This window comes from Pongo abelii, chromosome 22, assembly GCF_028885655.2.
Source record: "Pongo abelii isolate AG06213 chromosome 22, NHGRI_mPonAbe1-v2.0_pri, whole genome shotgun sequence".
In the NCBI taxonomy this organism is placed as follows: Eukaryota; Metazoa; Chordata; class Mammalia; order Primates; family Hominidae; genus Pongo; species Pongo abelii.
The window spans coordinates 33,991,454-34,008,001 of NC_072007.2; positions in this window are offsets into that span (position 1 = coordinate 33,991,454).

Genomic DNA, 16,548 nt, shown 5'->3' on the forward strand with positions numbered 1-16,548 from the left:
TGTATATAGGTATGTTTATGTATATTTATATAAACTTATATAGGACTTATAAACCATATATTTATATGTTTCTATATATTTATATATGTATATATAGCTTACAACTCCTAACACACATATTTATTGAATATTTAACACTTAATGAGAACCATGTTAATGCATTTACGCATGCCTTAATGTTAAATTCTCATAGCCAACTCACGAAGTGGACAAAAATCATTATTTTATTATTATTATTTTTTAACAAAGGATGGAACTAAAATTTAGAGGTATTTAATATCTTGTCCAAGTTTACATGACTACTGAATAATAGAGCCAGGATTTGAATATGATCTCATTATATGTGGTTTAATGTACTTTTTAAAATCAATTATTTCTTCTTTTTTTGCCCCATTGACCTTGGGGTTAATTTTGTGAATTGTTTTGCCCAGTAGAATGTGAGTGTACGTATGCATGCTGCTTCTGACAAGAGGGTTTAATGCTTTCATTGATGACTTAGCCTCTTGTTTTATGTGAGAAAACCATGCCCAAGTAACCATAAATCTTGCAGCTTGATTTCCAAACAAGAGAAACATTTCTGTTAAAGAACTCAACATGTAGCCCAGAAAAGAGATACCCCACACGATGTGACTGTGCATTGTTAGTAGCCATTGAGGTATTCAGAGATAATGTTATATGGCATTATCACAGGAGTGATTGACTAAAACTATTCATAATCAGTGTTCCTGGTCTAAAGTATTATTGATAATTATTACTATGAAATAAAGGCAGAGAAGGAAATTATATTTATTCTGCAGCATAAGATACCTAGTGTAGGTATGGAGATGCATATTGCTGCTAGAAAGCCTGGATTCCAACGTTGCCTGTCTTCTCCAAGTGAGTAAGTTTTATTGGCTTCCTGAACCCCTGTTTTCATAAATTAGATTTTGAAAAATACTGTATCTCTATTGAGCTGATGTAAATATTAAATGTGAAAGACATGCAAAATTTCCTAGCATAGAAAAGATATATTCCTGATCTTCAATTCCTATTGTGTTTTATCCTGATGATAAAGATTATAGATATTGATATAAGTAAGCACACCAACATAAGGCGTTTGATAGTGCCTGACACAAAGTACAGACTCAATATATTTTTTCTGAGTATATTTATGAATGAATGAACATACTCTTATGTATCCTCTAATGATTTCATCTAATTCTGTAATTGTGTCACCTAATGCAGGTTAACCTAGGTTATAAAAATATTTTTCACTCCATTACTTGTGTCCATGGACACAAAGGGAAAAATTTACCTAGCAATCATTTAGTTACTTTGACTTACAAAACAGTCCACATGGATTGGATAATTCTTCATTAAATAAGTAAATTGATATTACCCTAAAACTAATGAAACATAAACGATTTTTTGAAATATATCATCTACTTCAGGGTGCTTATAGAGTGTTAATCAGCTGCTTACTGTAAATAAATAAATAATCTCTGTTGCTGGAGGATGAGATTTTTATTGTAAAAAAGTTTGGAGAGGCATTCTGGGAAAATATATGGTGAAATCAATTGAAACATTCCCCAAACCTGGCCCCTTCTCCAAATCGAAACGGATAGTACAACTAGAGTAGCAAAACCAAAACCATAGAACATGTACAATAAAAACAGGTGACATGTTTCTCCCTTAAACCTTTACATATGAGTGGGGATGGACAAACTAATGGCAGCTAAATGGTTGGATGACTCTTAAAATTATGCAGAAGATACAGAGGTAAACAACAACGTGTCTACCCATACCTGAGAAGCTCAAAATGGCCAACAGATACTGTCTTGAAAGCTCAGCAGAAAAGTTTGAGAAGAGCCCTTGAAACTGGAGGGGAAGAGTACTTCTATATGCTACAGAAGCAGGTGAAGGAAAAAAAGAGTCTCATTTTAGCCAGGTGTGGTAGCTCGCCCCTCTAATCCCAGCACTTTGGGAGGCTGAGGAGGGAGGATTAGTTGAGGTCAGGAGTTCAAGACCAGTCTGGCCAACATGATGAAAACCTGTCTCTACTAAAAAGACAAAAATTAGCTGAGTGTGGCAGTAGGCACCTGTAATCCCAGCCACTCAGGGGTTGGAGGCAGAAGAATTGCTTGAACCCAGGAGGCGGAGGTTTCAGTGAGCTGAGTTCGTGCCACTGCACTCCAGACTGGATGACAGAGGAAGATCCTGTCATAAAAAACAAAAAAAAAAGGTTCATTTTTTAGATCAAGAAAGAATGGAACGCCAAACTCTCTTCCAGGACAAAGTTTGATACACAGGATAAACTTCTAAGGATGGAATTAAAATGGAGCAGAACATAATAAAATGATCATGATGACGGGCTACAGGAACATACGGGAAGCAAGATTCTATACGTTTTAACATTTCATTAAGACAAACTAAGGGGTTTTCTTAAGATGTGAAGTCACTAAAGAAATTTTGAACCACTGCTCCTCTTTATATGTACAGGAAAACCATTTTACATAAGAATGAGTAACAGGAGTCAAGATAAATTTCATATGAAGCAATTATAACAGAAAAAAGCACAATAACCTTCCTACAGACAACAAATGCATGCTAGAAAGACATGCCAAAAACAGATGAAAACTGTGTTTCAAAACTGCCTAAAATAATTACACAAATATATAAAAAAGGCATACCTTTACAACCCAGAAATGAGAGAACAGAACTCAGAAAAACTAAAAATTACAAAAATGTCAAGGTCAGGCATGTTGGCTCACACTTGTAATCCCAGCATTTTGGGCGGGAGGTGAAGGCAGGAGGACAGCTTGAGCTCAGGAGTTTGAGACCAGCTTGGGCTAGATAGGAAGACCCCCATCTCTACAAAAAAAAAAAAAAAAAATTAAAAATTAGCTAAGCATAGTGGCATGCCCTTGTGGTACAATATTCTGGAGGCTGAGGTAGAAAGAAAGCTTGAGCCCAGGAGTTCAAGGCTGCAGTGAGTTATGATGACACTACTGTACTCCAGCCTAGGCAACAGAGCAAGACCCTGTCTCAAAACCAAAAAAAATTAAAATCAGAATTGAAGACAAAAATAAAAGAAGAGATAAGAAAAAAGATAACAAAGAATAAACAAATCAGATAATGCCCATGAGAAATGGCTAATGTGAAAAAATGTCCAAAAGAAATGGAGATAAGCGTGAAAATAAGTTGAGATCAACATAGAACCTAGTCAATGAAGATTCAGTCCATGTAAAATAGGTACCAAGGAAAGAGAAGAATGCAAATGCTAAAAATGATAATTGACAAAAATTACCTTGAAAAGTAAAAGATCAGTCAGTAAAGGAAAATGTCAGTCAGTAGAAATTCATGAGGATTTATATTCATATTTCTATTTCCTAGTTTAGTCCGCTGGATATACCTAAAGCAACGGCCCATCCTAATATCTAGATTAAGGTATCAGAATCTTGTTTCCCACTAAGCCAAATGAATTGAAAAATTGTCTGCTTCAATTTGGATATAGATTGACCACAGATGAAAAATGTTGACCCTGAAGTGGGTAATAAGTGTAATAAATAAAGCCGCATCAGCTAGGCGAGGTGGCTCACATCTGTAATCCCAGCACTTTGGAAGGCTGAGGCAGGCAGATCATAAGGTCAAGAGATCGAGACCACCCTGGCCAACATGGTGAAACCCCATCTTTACTAAAAATACAAAAATTAGCTGGGTGTGGAAGTGTGCACCTGTAGTCCCAGCCACTTGGGAGGCTGAGGCAGAAGAATCGCTTGAACCCTTGAGGTGGAGTTTGCAGTGAGCCAAGATTGCACCACTGCACTCCAGCCTGATGACAGAGTGAGACTTCATCACAAAACAAAAAACAAACGAACAAACAAAAAACCACATCAAATATATTTAAATTCAAGAAAGCAAAATGATACTTAAAGAATAATTGACTAGTTATTGAGGATTCTAGTAAATCAAATTTTTGTCTTCAAAGTTGATAAATAAGGGAAAGAACCTACAATTTATTCTGCCTTTCCTATATTAACTGTGTCACTGGATGAGACATAGGCAAAATGAAACATTTTTAAAAGATACATTTTAGTTCTGTGAAGAAGTTTAGTAGAGAAGAAACTTTGGAATTAGGATAATGCTATTTTTGCAACCAGTAATGAATGAAGTGAGAATCTGTGGCTGCTAATATTACAAAATGAGAGATAATCAAATATCATATTATTCCTAATTGAAACAATCGCATTATCTATGAAATAGTCTTTCCAAAAACATTGACCCTAAATCCCTCATTAAACACAGAGATCCAACTACCAATTAACAAAAATTACAAATGGCAGAGAAACATATTAAACAACAATATAGCAATACATTCAGCAAAACTCATACTGTGGGGAACTACAGAGAAACATCCAGTTTCTCAAACAAATAGATTGCAAGTTAAAAAATAAAATAAATAGAAGTGGAATGCATGGATCGAAAGAAACTTCAAAAACATTCAAAACAGAGGCAAAACTATAGAATAATAAAGCCTTAAAGAAAGATTTAAAAGATTACTATAAAAGGCAGAATACGATTTGAAAATAACTAGTGGGGGTATACAGGGAATTTCTATTTCCTGATTTAGTGGTTGTTAATAGTTTACTTCTGTTATAATAACTTATAAAGCTCTCAAACTTCAAAGTTCTTATTTAAACAAAAAATATTTAAAATATTTTTTAAAATTAGAGAAATATTAAGTTAAACAATGTAAAACAGGCTTTTTTTAACCTTAGGAATTTTCAGTCTTAACATTGCTAATGCTTACATGAATTATTATGTTGGTCATTTAGCTTGTAACATTTAACAATCTAATTTGTCCAAGAACAATTTTTTTCTCTCAAAATCATTAACAATTGTCAGAATTCCGATGTTTCCTGAGGCATAACTCAGGAAATGCTTGTCTATTCAATGAATTCATCTAATTTGCTGATATTCTAGGCCACACTACTGCAATGTATATATTTTACAAAAATGTCAATTATCACATAATTATGCTTAACCCACTAACTATCCTTCAATGTGGCCAATTTTGTATGTTTTAACTAATCATTGTCAGTGAGAATCATAGTTTAAGTGACAGTTATTTCAGTTCTTCTACAGTATAATTGATTTCATTCTTAAAGAAAGTTTATTGGTTGATTTTCTGGCATTGGCTATTTTTTTCTTGATTACTCAAATTGAATAGATCCTTTAAAGAATAACAAATCTATGATATAATAAGAGAGATTACATTAAATTCTAACACAGTGATCTTATGGGATAGTTCTGCTGTATGCTATAGATAGAATAACTATGAAAATCTCCTTTAATTTGCATCACTTATTCCCAATAATATGCTTGATTCCTTCTGACCTACCCATATAGAATCAATTGCTTTTGCTATATATTAACCATATACAGTCTTTTTCTCTAGGACTCTAGAGGATACATATTCTAATGAGATTCAGTAAGTTTTGGAGGCAATGTAATCCAAGCATATGCAGAGAACAATTCACTTTCTCTATTTTAAGGTCCACAATTAACTTTAATGACTATATTTTTCATAGTCCTTGGGGAATCTACTTGTCAGGTCACCTTATGTGAGGGGATGATTCAATAGGAGGTTCTTTGGGTACTTCAGTTACCAGATTCCTAATGTTACAATCTAACTTCTACTAGATTTTGGAAAGGCTTCCCTGCATTTTATATACTCAATACTGAGTGCATTGGGTAGACAAGTATAGGAACTTCAGTGAATTCCTTTTGTTTACATCAATAATTATTATTCAGTTTCAACTTGAGAATAAAGTAAAGCTGAGAAGGAGATTTGTAAGGCCTTTGTAAACCCTTCTTAAATAAGCCTAGCTATAGGCATCATTAAATACTGACTAACCCAGTTGTACTTGTAAAGGCTTAGCTCATTTGATTGTACTTTGCTTTATTAGGCTTTGCATATATTGTGTTATTTACAAATTGAAGGTTTCTGACAACTGTTTCTCAAGCAAGTCTATTGGCATCATTTTTCCAACAGTATATGCTCACTTCCTGCCCCTGTGTCACAGTTTGGAAATTCTTACAATATGTTAAACTTTTTCATTATTATTAAATCTGTTATGGTGATCTGTGATCAGTGATCTTTGATGTTATGTTACAATTGTTTTGGGGCACCACAAACTGTGACCATATAAGACCACAAATGTAATCAAGAAATGTGGTGTGTGTTCTAATTGCTCCACTGACTAGCAGCGTTTCCCTATCTTTGTGTGTTTTCGGGTGTGGTAGGGAAAGGGAAGTGATATTAAGCATAGAAAATTGCAAGTCCAAATACTCAGTTGAAAAGATTGTCTAGAGCTTTGGGAATTTCGAAGTAACACAATCTGACTCAAACCCATATGAAAAGTATTGAAAGAAAGAAAAACAGAAAGTTTGTCTTTCAGACTTACCCTCAACATGCCAGCACAAATTCTGTCTTCTCTGCTGCCGTGTAAGATATAACTTGCTCCTCCTTGTCTTCTACCATCATTGTGAGTCCTCCCCAGCCACATGAAACTGTGAGTCTATTAAACCTCTCTCTTTATAAATTACCCATTATCAGGTATGTCTTTATTAGCAGTGTGAAGAGAAAAAGAGTGAGGGAAAAATAGTAACAGGGATTTTCTCTTGCTTTTCTAGGTTTCCCAATCCAGATACATCGGTTCACTCTTGGCATTCTGGGAGCAGGATGCCATTCCCACAATCCCTGGGGTGGAATAGGTCCCCTATTGAAAAATAAAAACAAAAACAAAAAATAAGAAATCACATGAAGATTCTCTCCACACTCACTAGTTTGAAGGACTCCTTTTCCTTCAGTGCTCTCACCAGAAATTCAGGCTGTCTTTGGAGTTTCTGTTAAGTGTGACTGCTATGCAGTTGATCCATTTAGCCAGTCCCAGTCTACTCTGCAAATCCAGGACATAAAATAGGAAAAAGGCCAAAGAAAGCTGACCATCACTATATAGTGGTTCTCCAAGTTTAAAGTTCTTCAATCTGCAGATATTATTTACACTTCAAATACTTGAGTAGTTGCTTTTGTATTTTGTCCAGTCTTTTTCATTGTAATCTATAAAGGAGATATTGTATTAGTCTGTTCTCAGGCTGCTAAGAAAGACATACCTGAGACTGCATAATTTGTAAAGGAAAGAGAGGTTTAATGGACTCATAGTTCCACATGGCTGGGGAGGCCTCACAATCATGGTGGAAGAAGGAGGAGTAAAGGTACATCTTACATGGTAGCAGGCAAAAGAGTGTGTGCAGGGCAACTGCCCTTTATAAAACCATTGGATCCCATGAGACTTATTTACTATCACGAGAACAGCAAGAGAAAGACCTGCCCTCATGATTCATTTACCTCCCACTGGGCCCCTCCCATGACAGGTGGGGATTATGGTAGCTACAATTCAAGATGAGATTTGGGTGAGGACACAGCCAAACCATATTATTTTGCCCTTGGCACCTCCAAAATCTTATGTCCTCACATTTCAAAACTAACCATGCCTTCCCAACAGTCCTCCCAAATCTTAACTCATTTCAGCATTTCAAAAGTCCACAGTCTAAAGTCTCATCTGAGACAAGGCAAGTCCCTTCCACCTATGAGCCTGTAAAATCAAAAGCAAGTTAGTTAGTTCCTAGTTACAATGTGGGTACAAGCATTGGGTAAATGCAGCCATTCCAAATGGGAGAAATTGGCCAAAACAAAGGGGCTACAGGCCCCATGAAAGTCTGAAATCCAGTGGGCCATCAAATCTCAAGCTCCAAAATGATCTCCTTTGGCTCCATGGCTTATAACCAGGTCATACTGATGCAAGAGATTGGTTCCTGTGGTCTTTGGCAGCTCCACCCCTGTTGCTTTACAGGGTACAGCCTCCCTCCCGGCTGCTTTCTTGAGCTGGTGTTGAGTGTTTGAGGCTTTTCCAGGTGCACAATGCAAGCTGTCAGTCAATCTACTATTCTGGGGTCTGGAGGATGGTGGGCTTTTTCTCACAGTTCTACTAGGTAGTGCCCCCCTAGGGACTCTGTGTGGGGACTCCCGTTCCACATTTCCCTTCCACGCTGCCCCAGCAGAGGTTCTCCATGAGGGCTCTGCCCCTGTGGTGCACTTCTGCCTAGACTTCCAGGTGTTTCCATACATCCTCTGAAATCTAGGCGGAGATTCCCAAACCTCAATTCTTGATTTCTGTGTACCTGCAGGCCCAACACCATGTGTAAAATGTCAAGACTTGGGACTTGCATCCTCTGAAGCAATGGCCTGAGCTGTACGTTGTTGGCCTCTTTTAGCCATGGCTGGGACGTAGGGCACCAAGTCCCAAGCATGTACACAGCAAGGCAGGCCCTGAGTCCAGCCCATGAAACCATTTTTTGCTCCTAGGTCTCCAGGCCTGTGATGGTAGAAGCTGCTATGAAGACCTCTGACATGCCCTGGAGACATTTTCCCTATTGTCTTGGCAATTAACATTTGGGTCCTCATTACTTATGCAAATTTCTACAGCAGACTTGAATTTCTCCCCAGAATTTTTTTTTCTATTTCATTGTCAGCCTGCAAATTTTCTAAACATTTATGTACTGCTTCCTCTTGAACTCTTCACTGGTTAGAAATTTCTTTTACTAGATACCCTAAATCATCTCTCTCAAGTTCAAAGTTCCACATATCTCTAGGGCAGGGACAAAATCCTGCCAGTCTCTTTGCATAGCAATAGTGACCTTTACTCCCATTCTCAACAAGTTCCTCATCTACATCTGAGACCACCTCAGCCTGGACTTTATTGTCCATATCAATATTAGTATTTTGGTCAAAGCCATTCAACAAGTCTCCAGGAAGTTCCAAATGTTCCCATATCTTCCTGTCTTCTTCTGAGCTCTCCAAACTGTTCCAACTTTGACTATTACCCAGTTCCAAAATCACTTCCATATTTTTGGTATCTTTACAGCACACTCCACCACCTGGTACCAATTTACTGTATTTGTCCTCATGCTACTAATAAAGACATACCCGAGATTGGGTAGTTTATAAAGAAAAGAGAGGTTTAATGGACTCAGAGTTCCACATGGCTGGGGAGGCCTCACAATCGTGGCAGAATGAGAAGGAGGAGCAAAGACACATCTTACCTGGTGGTAGGCAAGAGAGCGTGTGTAGGGGAAATGCCCTTTATAAAACCATTAGGTCTCATGAGACATTCACTATCACAAGAACAGCATGGGAAAAACCCATTCCCATGATTCAATTACCTCCCATTGACCTCCCATGACAGGTGGGGATTATGGGAGCTACAATTCAAGATGAGATTTGGGTAGAGACAAAGCCAAACCATATAAGATACCTTCAGTGAACTTACTCTCTCTTAGAGAAAACTAGAATTCATACTAAGGCCTTTTGTTTGCAACCATGCATTTAAAAGTATAAATCGTAAATTTATGTCTTATTTGTATTTATTAATTTGTGTGTATGTGTGTTTGTATGTGTGTATGTGTGTGTATATATATATATATAAATCATATATATATTCCATAGCATTTATCACTATGTGAGGTGAAAATATACATTTTTATTGTCTCATGCTTTCTTTCTCTAATTCAACATCCATCACCTAGATTAATGATTTGTAATTTTTTTTTCTGTAAAGGGCCTAAAAGTAAATGTTTTAGGCCTTGTAGGACATATGCTCTCTATAGCATCTTCTCAGCTTTGCCATTATATCTATCATGAAAGCAAATATAGACAATGTGTAAACAAATGAGCATGGCTGTGTTCCAACTGTACTTACAAAAACAACTGGTGGGCAGATTTTCCCTCTCAAACCATAGTTTGTCAACTTTGACCTGGAACATTTAACAGAGTATAGTAGACATCTAGTAAATACATGCTAAACGGGTGTTCAAAATTTTAAAAAGTTAACTTAAAACTGTAATCCCAGCACTTTATAAGGCTGAGGCAGGCAGATCATCTGAGGTTAGGAGTTCGAGATCAGCCTGGCCAACATCTCCACTAAGGACAAAAAATTAGCTGGGCATGATGGCATGCCCCTCTAGTCCCAGCTACTTGGGAGGCTGAGGCAGAATAGCTTGAACCTGGGAGACGGAGGTTGCGGTGAGTCGAGATCACGCCATTGCACTGCAGCCTGGGCAACAAGAGCAAAACCCTGTCTTAAAAAAAAAAAAAATGGCTTCTGAATTATATTCAGTGATTCCTTTGGCATTAATATAAATATGCCATTTTTATATAGTGGAATCATTTAATATAATGGAACAATTTTATCCTTAGTTTGTCAACATAGTTAATTGTGTGTGTGTGTGTTTAATATTGGATCCCCTTTTAATTATAAATTGTACTTGTCTGCTCTATATTGCTCTTTCGTAATACTGATAAATTTAACTTATTAAATATTAGTTTAGGACGTTGGCATCTATATTCACAAATGAGATCATATAGTTTCAATTGTTGCAATGAGCTTATTAGTTACTTTGTATTTTCTTTATACCTACTGCTTACCGTCTCTCGTGGAATTCATGGATAATTAAGTTCAAATTGTTTAAATTGACTAAATACCCATCTAGTCAACCCATATTTTCAACGCTTGTTTTGGATATTTTTAATGTGGCTAAAATCAGAAGTAAATATGTCATTAGAAATATTCAAAAATCAAATGTGATTTTATTTCAAGGCAAAAAATTAACATACATTTTAGAACCCACTGTGTGGGAGATATTCAGAAAAGCATTGAGAATAGATAGAACTAAGACACAGTTTCTATCTCCAAGGAGCTCAAAGCCTAATAGAATTCAGTATTAAGCAGAAGATTGTAGAGAGGCAGAGTTTGTGTTACATACATCTGAAGAGTGGAGCTCTATCAGTCTCGTACAATTCTCTTCTCTAGAATGAAATATTTCTCATTTCCAAACGTATTATTGCCTTATGTACCAACTCACATCTTTTATTATTATTATTGTTTAATCATCTTCAAGATACATATTAAACATGGAAACTGCACATCTTAATTTTAAGGAATTTCTAAGGAAATGTCTATCCTAATAAATAATAGGTATATTTTCTTCTTGGTTAAATGAATTAATTAAATATAAAATACAATAACCAAATGTCAGCTACCTAATCTTTCTGTAGCCTTTTAGCTTGTTTCATCAATTTATCAGATACATGGCCCTGATTTGGGACTCAGAAAAATCAGTCATTGATGCATTAACATGAGCAACAGGGAGTAAAAGGAGTCCAATTCCTAAGCCTCCGGGATTTTTGTAAACAGAGCTCAGACTACATAACTAGCTCAAATGTGAAAGCTGAGATGCATTAAATTCCATGTATTTAGGTACAGATCAATAGCTCTGCTAAAATATTCCCATGATTTAAGGATTATTTTTATAGTACAGCAACTCCCATATCTTTTTCTGTAAATATGCCAAAAAATAAAATTTAAAGAAGGGGACAAAGCTGAATATTTATAAATGTTTCTTGAGTTAGTTAAAAATTATTCAACATTCTATTTTATTGCTTATAGTCAAAATATAGCCTACCACAAGAGCCATAGCCAGCACAATTAGACTTCTGAATTTAAGGCAAAAATGAGACATTTTGACAGCTGTGGAACATTGCATTTCACGGGATTCATGCACAGCTAGGTAGCACAGGTGTTCCTGTAATTGCAGTACAATGGAAAAATTCAGTGTTCAATGGCCTTCAAATTCTTCACTCTTGTGTGTGATGTGATGTAAAGATCCTATGTCAGTGCTGTCTCCTTTCTCTGCGATGGGATGTCATTATGTGCAATGTAACTGAAAATATTTTAGAGTTCTGGCTCTTCAAAACCTAGATGAAAACTAAATATTTGGTTTCTTTCTCATATAGCTATAGTTTCTGGGGGTTTGCTTCTGTGATTTTACAAATATAGAAAAACATTTTTCAAGCCTTTGTTGACAGGAGTTTACATTGTGAGTGATACCTTCCTTTTCTCTCATTAAGATGCTGCACCCAAACTCTGCTATTTCTCAACCAGCTGCAATAATTATCTTTAACAATGTGCTGTATAATATGAAAAGAATTGGGGTGTTTTTTTTCCATTTTACTCACTTGAGTTTTTGCCAATTTCAAGTGTGAATTCCTTAAACATCCTCTTGGTAAACAAGGACATAAGAAGATAGAAGCTTAGGTATGAAAAGTAGGATAGATCACATATACCTTTAAAATCATACCGTATTCAAAGTTTTGAAAAAGAACATTTCATATTAGGATAATTTTTGCTGAAAAAGAAATCTGAAAGTTTAATTTTCAAAATCACAATGAAATTGACTAAGTGATCATCTTGATGCAGAGCCACTGGCTCTCAACTGAATCTTTTTTTTTTTTTTAGATGAAGTTTCACTCCAGGCTGGAGTACAATGGCCTGGTCTCGGCTCACTGCAACTTCTGCCTCCGGTGTTCAAGAGATTCTCCTGTCTCAGCCTCCCAAGTAGGTGGGATTACAGGTGCCTGCCACCATGCCCGACTAATTCTTGTATTTTTTTGTAGAGAGGGGGTTTCACCATGTTGGTCAGGCTGGTCTCAAACTCCTGACCTCAGGCAATCCACCCGCCTCGGCCTCTCAAAGTTCTGGGATTACAGGTGTGAACCACCGTGGCCTGTCAACTGAATCCTTAATAAAGATCTTTCTGTCTTTTGAAGTTTTCTTACAGTAATTGGGCATGGCAAACTATTTCTTCTTATTACTATTTTCAAGACTTCTTTTGAATAATTTCACCCTGATCAAATAGAACATACAGAAGAATTTTAGGCCAGTTTAAAAATGATAATTATTAGACATAGAAGATGATATTTCCTTGTTGGATTGTGCATTGACCTTGCTTTATATAAGTGACATTAACCTGATTTGATCAAGAGTGTCTGCTTTTTGGTTTACAGGCTGATCTCATGGCTCACGGGATTTGATTGACAAGAATGAAATCTTCAGGAAAATTATACCTGAGCTGAAAATGCCAATTTGATTATTTGCATTGAGCAAATCTCTATCAAGGGGCCAGGTACAATGGCTCTTGCCTGCAATCTCAGCACTTTGAATGGCTAATTTGAGAGGATTGCCTGAGCCCGGGAGTTCAAGACTGGGCAATATAAAAAGACCCCATCTCTACAAAAATAAAAATTTTTAAAAAGTATCCAGGCATAGTGACATGAACCTGTCACCAGCTACTTGGGAGGCTGAGGCCAGGGGATTGCTTGAGCCTAGGAGTTAAAGGCTTCAGTGAGCTATGATTGTACCACTACAGTCAAATCTGAGCATCAGTGAGACCCTGTCTTTAAAGTAAACAAAAAAAATAAATAAAAATAAAATAAGGAAATCTCTGCCAATCAAATGACATGCTCGTGTCTCTTGACTAATAGATTATCTACTTGTGGGGCTATCAAAGGCAAATTGCAATGAGAAAATTGCATGATGAGTATGGAAATAAAAGAGCAAGAATCAGGTGGATGGTCTGCATGCTAATATGCCATATGCAGTTATGTATAAATAGATATTTTAGTACTTGAATTAGAGTCTTTTTTCTCCTAGACGTGGTGGATATCTATGTACCAGTGCTGCATTGTTTGATCCTATTTTTAAGACCAGTGTCACAGTTTTTCTTGAGAAAGTGAATAGTATGTCTCATTCAATACAATACCATAAATAACATTTTTGTTTATTTTTAAAAACTTACTGTTAATTATTCTAACATTTAAGTGCATACATCATTTCAGCTTGAAATTTTCCTCTTATTAGGCTTTTCGCTAGAATAATAAATATAGACAAGCACACAAATCTTGCATACTCATTAATATGTTGACAGATATCTTGAAGTTAATTAATGTACTACTAGTTAAGAGTAAGTTCTTAGGGCTGGCCTACTTTCAGGACCAGAACATAATTTGATTTTGTTGTTGTTCCTATTAAATTCAGAATCTCTTAGAGATTTCAAGACACTAAGCAAAGCAGTAGGACTAGGCATTTTAAATACATCATTCCACACCAAATTCAGTGTCAGGCCACACCTAGATGTCATTTTAGGGCAGATAACATCCTTAAACTACAAAGACGGCTTTGCTTATGGTGAGGACAAGAACAAGCAACAGACGGTTTCATTAGAGACACCAAAGAGGCAAGGGAAGTGTATGACCAATAATTTCTGCTTTGAATAGAGTAAGAAAAGGACAAAAAATAGTCTTGTCCTTGGCGTACAAAGAGTTGAACAAACACTAACATAGTTTCTAACTGCTCAAGCCCAAGTCTCTAATGTAACTCTAACCCTCTTATAGTGCCTCCTTGAGAAAGTTTAAGGCTGACCCCCAAGTTTACTGTTTGTTCCAGCCAACGCCTATGAACATGGCTTCTATCTCCCAGTCTGTGTGGAAGACTAGAATCCTAACTTTGATAATTGCCACGTGACAGACACAGCTAGCCTAACACATTTGCACTGACTAATGCTTTCGCTTCCCTAACTATTGAGTCCCTTGTTTCCCCTCCCTATCCCCCTCAATCTCTCTTTAAAATGCCCAGTTACTTCTGCAAAGTTGAAGTTGATTTCGTTCATTCAACAGTCTTTTTTTTATTGAGATAGTATATAGCTGAATAAAAATCCATCCTTACCACTTTAAACAGTTTTTGGCTTTGTTTTTATTTGACACTGGCAATCTGCTCACGTCTAGAAGGCCTAGGTATAGCAAACTAAGTTTTCTTTTCAAAGGTTGTTAGAAAGGCTAAGAGCAGTTTTCTTATATATTCTCAGGTCTTCTATAATCAGCCAGAAAGTCATCCCAACAGGTAAAAGCAATTCTTATTTGACAAATGTGGAAGGTTCTTCAATCCTTTTTCTCTTCCAATATCAAGGTCAGGTAGAAGGAAAACCACACATCCTCCACCTGTCCTCCTTCATGCCCCTGTGGGCTCTTACCTGAAGAGAGAAAGTCTTGTCCAGTTTGGTCAGAGTGGTGGCCCCAAGTCCCAGGTCTATGCGACTCCTTAGCTAGAAGCTGAGTTGCCTAAGATGTGAATTGCCAACTGTGCACATGCCTTCTGGGGTCCTGGAGAACCCTGGGAACTCAGCTGTGTAAGGGCAGCTGTCATTCCTCTTGTCTAATGGTGGCATGGCCAGAAGACTAGCAGAGGCCCAACTTGGCTAGTGGTTCTGGGCTCCATGAGGCCGCAGTCACGGCAGTCACCATCAGTAGGGTGGGTGTAGGGGTGTGGGGTTGGGGGTAGCAGGTGTGTGGTTGTTATCCCTGCTTCTGTCCTTGGACCAGGTGGCAAGTGTTCCAGGCCTACTCAGGAGGGAGTCATGTCCTGCCCCACATCCCATCTCTTGGGCTTACTGGGCCCTTCCAGAGGGTCCAGCTCATCTCTCTCTCTGATGTCCTCCTGCTCTCACTGCACTCTCCGTCTTTATTAAATTGTCAGTTCTCTCTGCTACCTAGAGGGCTGGTTACATCTTCTTCTATTGTTGATTTTTGTATTGATATACTCTTTGCATATGATATAATTCACCCTTTTAAAATGTATTATCCAGTGGTTTTCGGTATAGTCACAACATTATGCGATCATCACTACTAATTCCAAAATATTTTTATAACTTTCAAAAAGAATTCTATACTGATTAATTTTCACTCCTTATTTCCCTCTGTTTCCAGCCTCTTGCAAATACCTACCTTCTTAATGGATTTTATTCTGAACATTTAGAATAAATGGCTCATACAAGAAGTAGTGTTTTGGGTTTGGCTTATTTCACTTAGCATAAGGTTTCCAATGTTCATCTATGTTGTGGCATGTACCAGTACTTCATTCCATTTTATGACTCAGTAATATTCCATTGTATGCCTATACTATATTTTATTCATTCATTCCTCCATTGATGAATATTTATGTTAGGTCCATTTTTTTCCATTATGAATCATGCTCCTGTGAACATTTGTGTACAAGTTTTGTGTGGGAATATGTTTTTCCTGGTACGTAAACTAGGTGTGGAATTACTGAGTCATAGGGTAACTCCATGTTTAACTTTCTGAAGAACTCTGCAACTATTTTCCATAGTAGTTGTACCATTTTACTTTTCATTTTATGAGTATTTTTATTTGTTCACAGTCATGCAGACACTTTTTGTTTTTTTTTGGTTTTTTTTTGGTTTTTTTTGATGCGGAGTCTTGCTCTGTCACCCAGGCTGGGGTGCAGTGGTGTGATCTTGGCTCACTGCACACTCTGCCTCCTGGGTTCACACCATTCTCCTTCCTCAGCCTCCTGAGTAGCTGGTACTACAGGCACCCGCCACCACACCCAGCTAATTTTTTGTATTTTTAGTAGAGATGGGGTTTCATTGTGTTAGCCAGGGTGGTCTTGATCTCCTGACCTCATGATCCGCCTGCCTCGGCCTCCCAAAGTGCTGGCATTACAGGCATGAGCTACCGTGCCCGGCCCATTTTTTCTTAATTACAGATATCCTAATGGGTGTGAAAGAGTGTCTGCTAATAGTTTTGATTTGCATTTC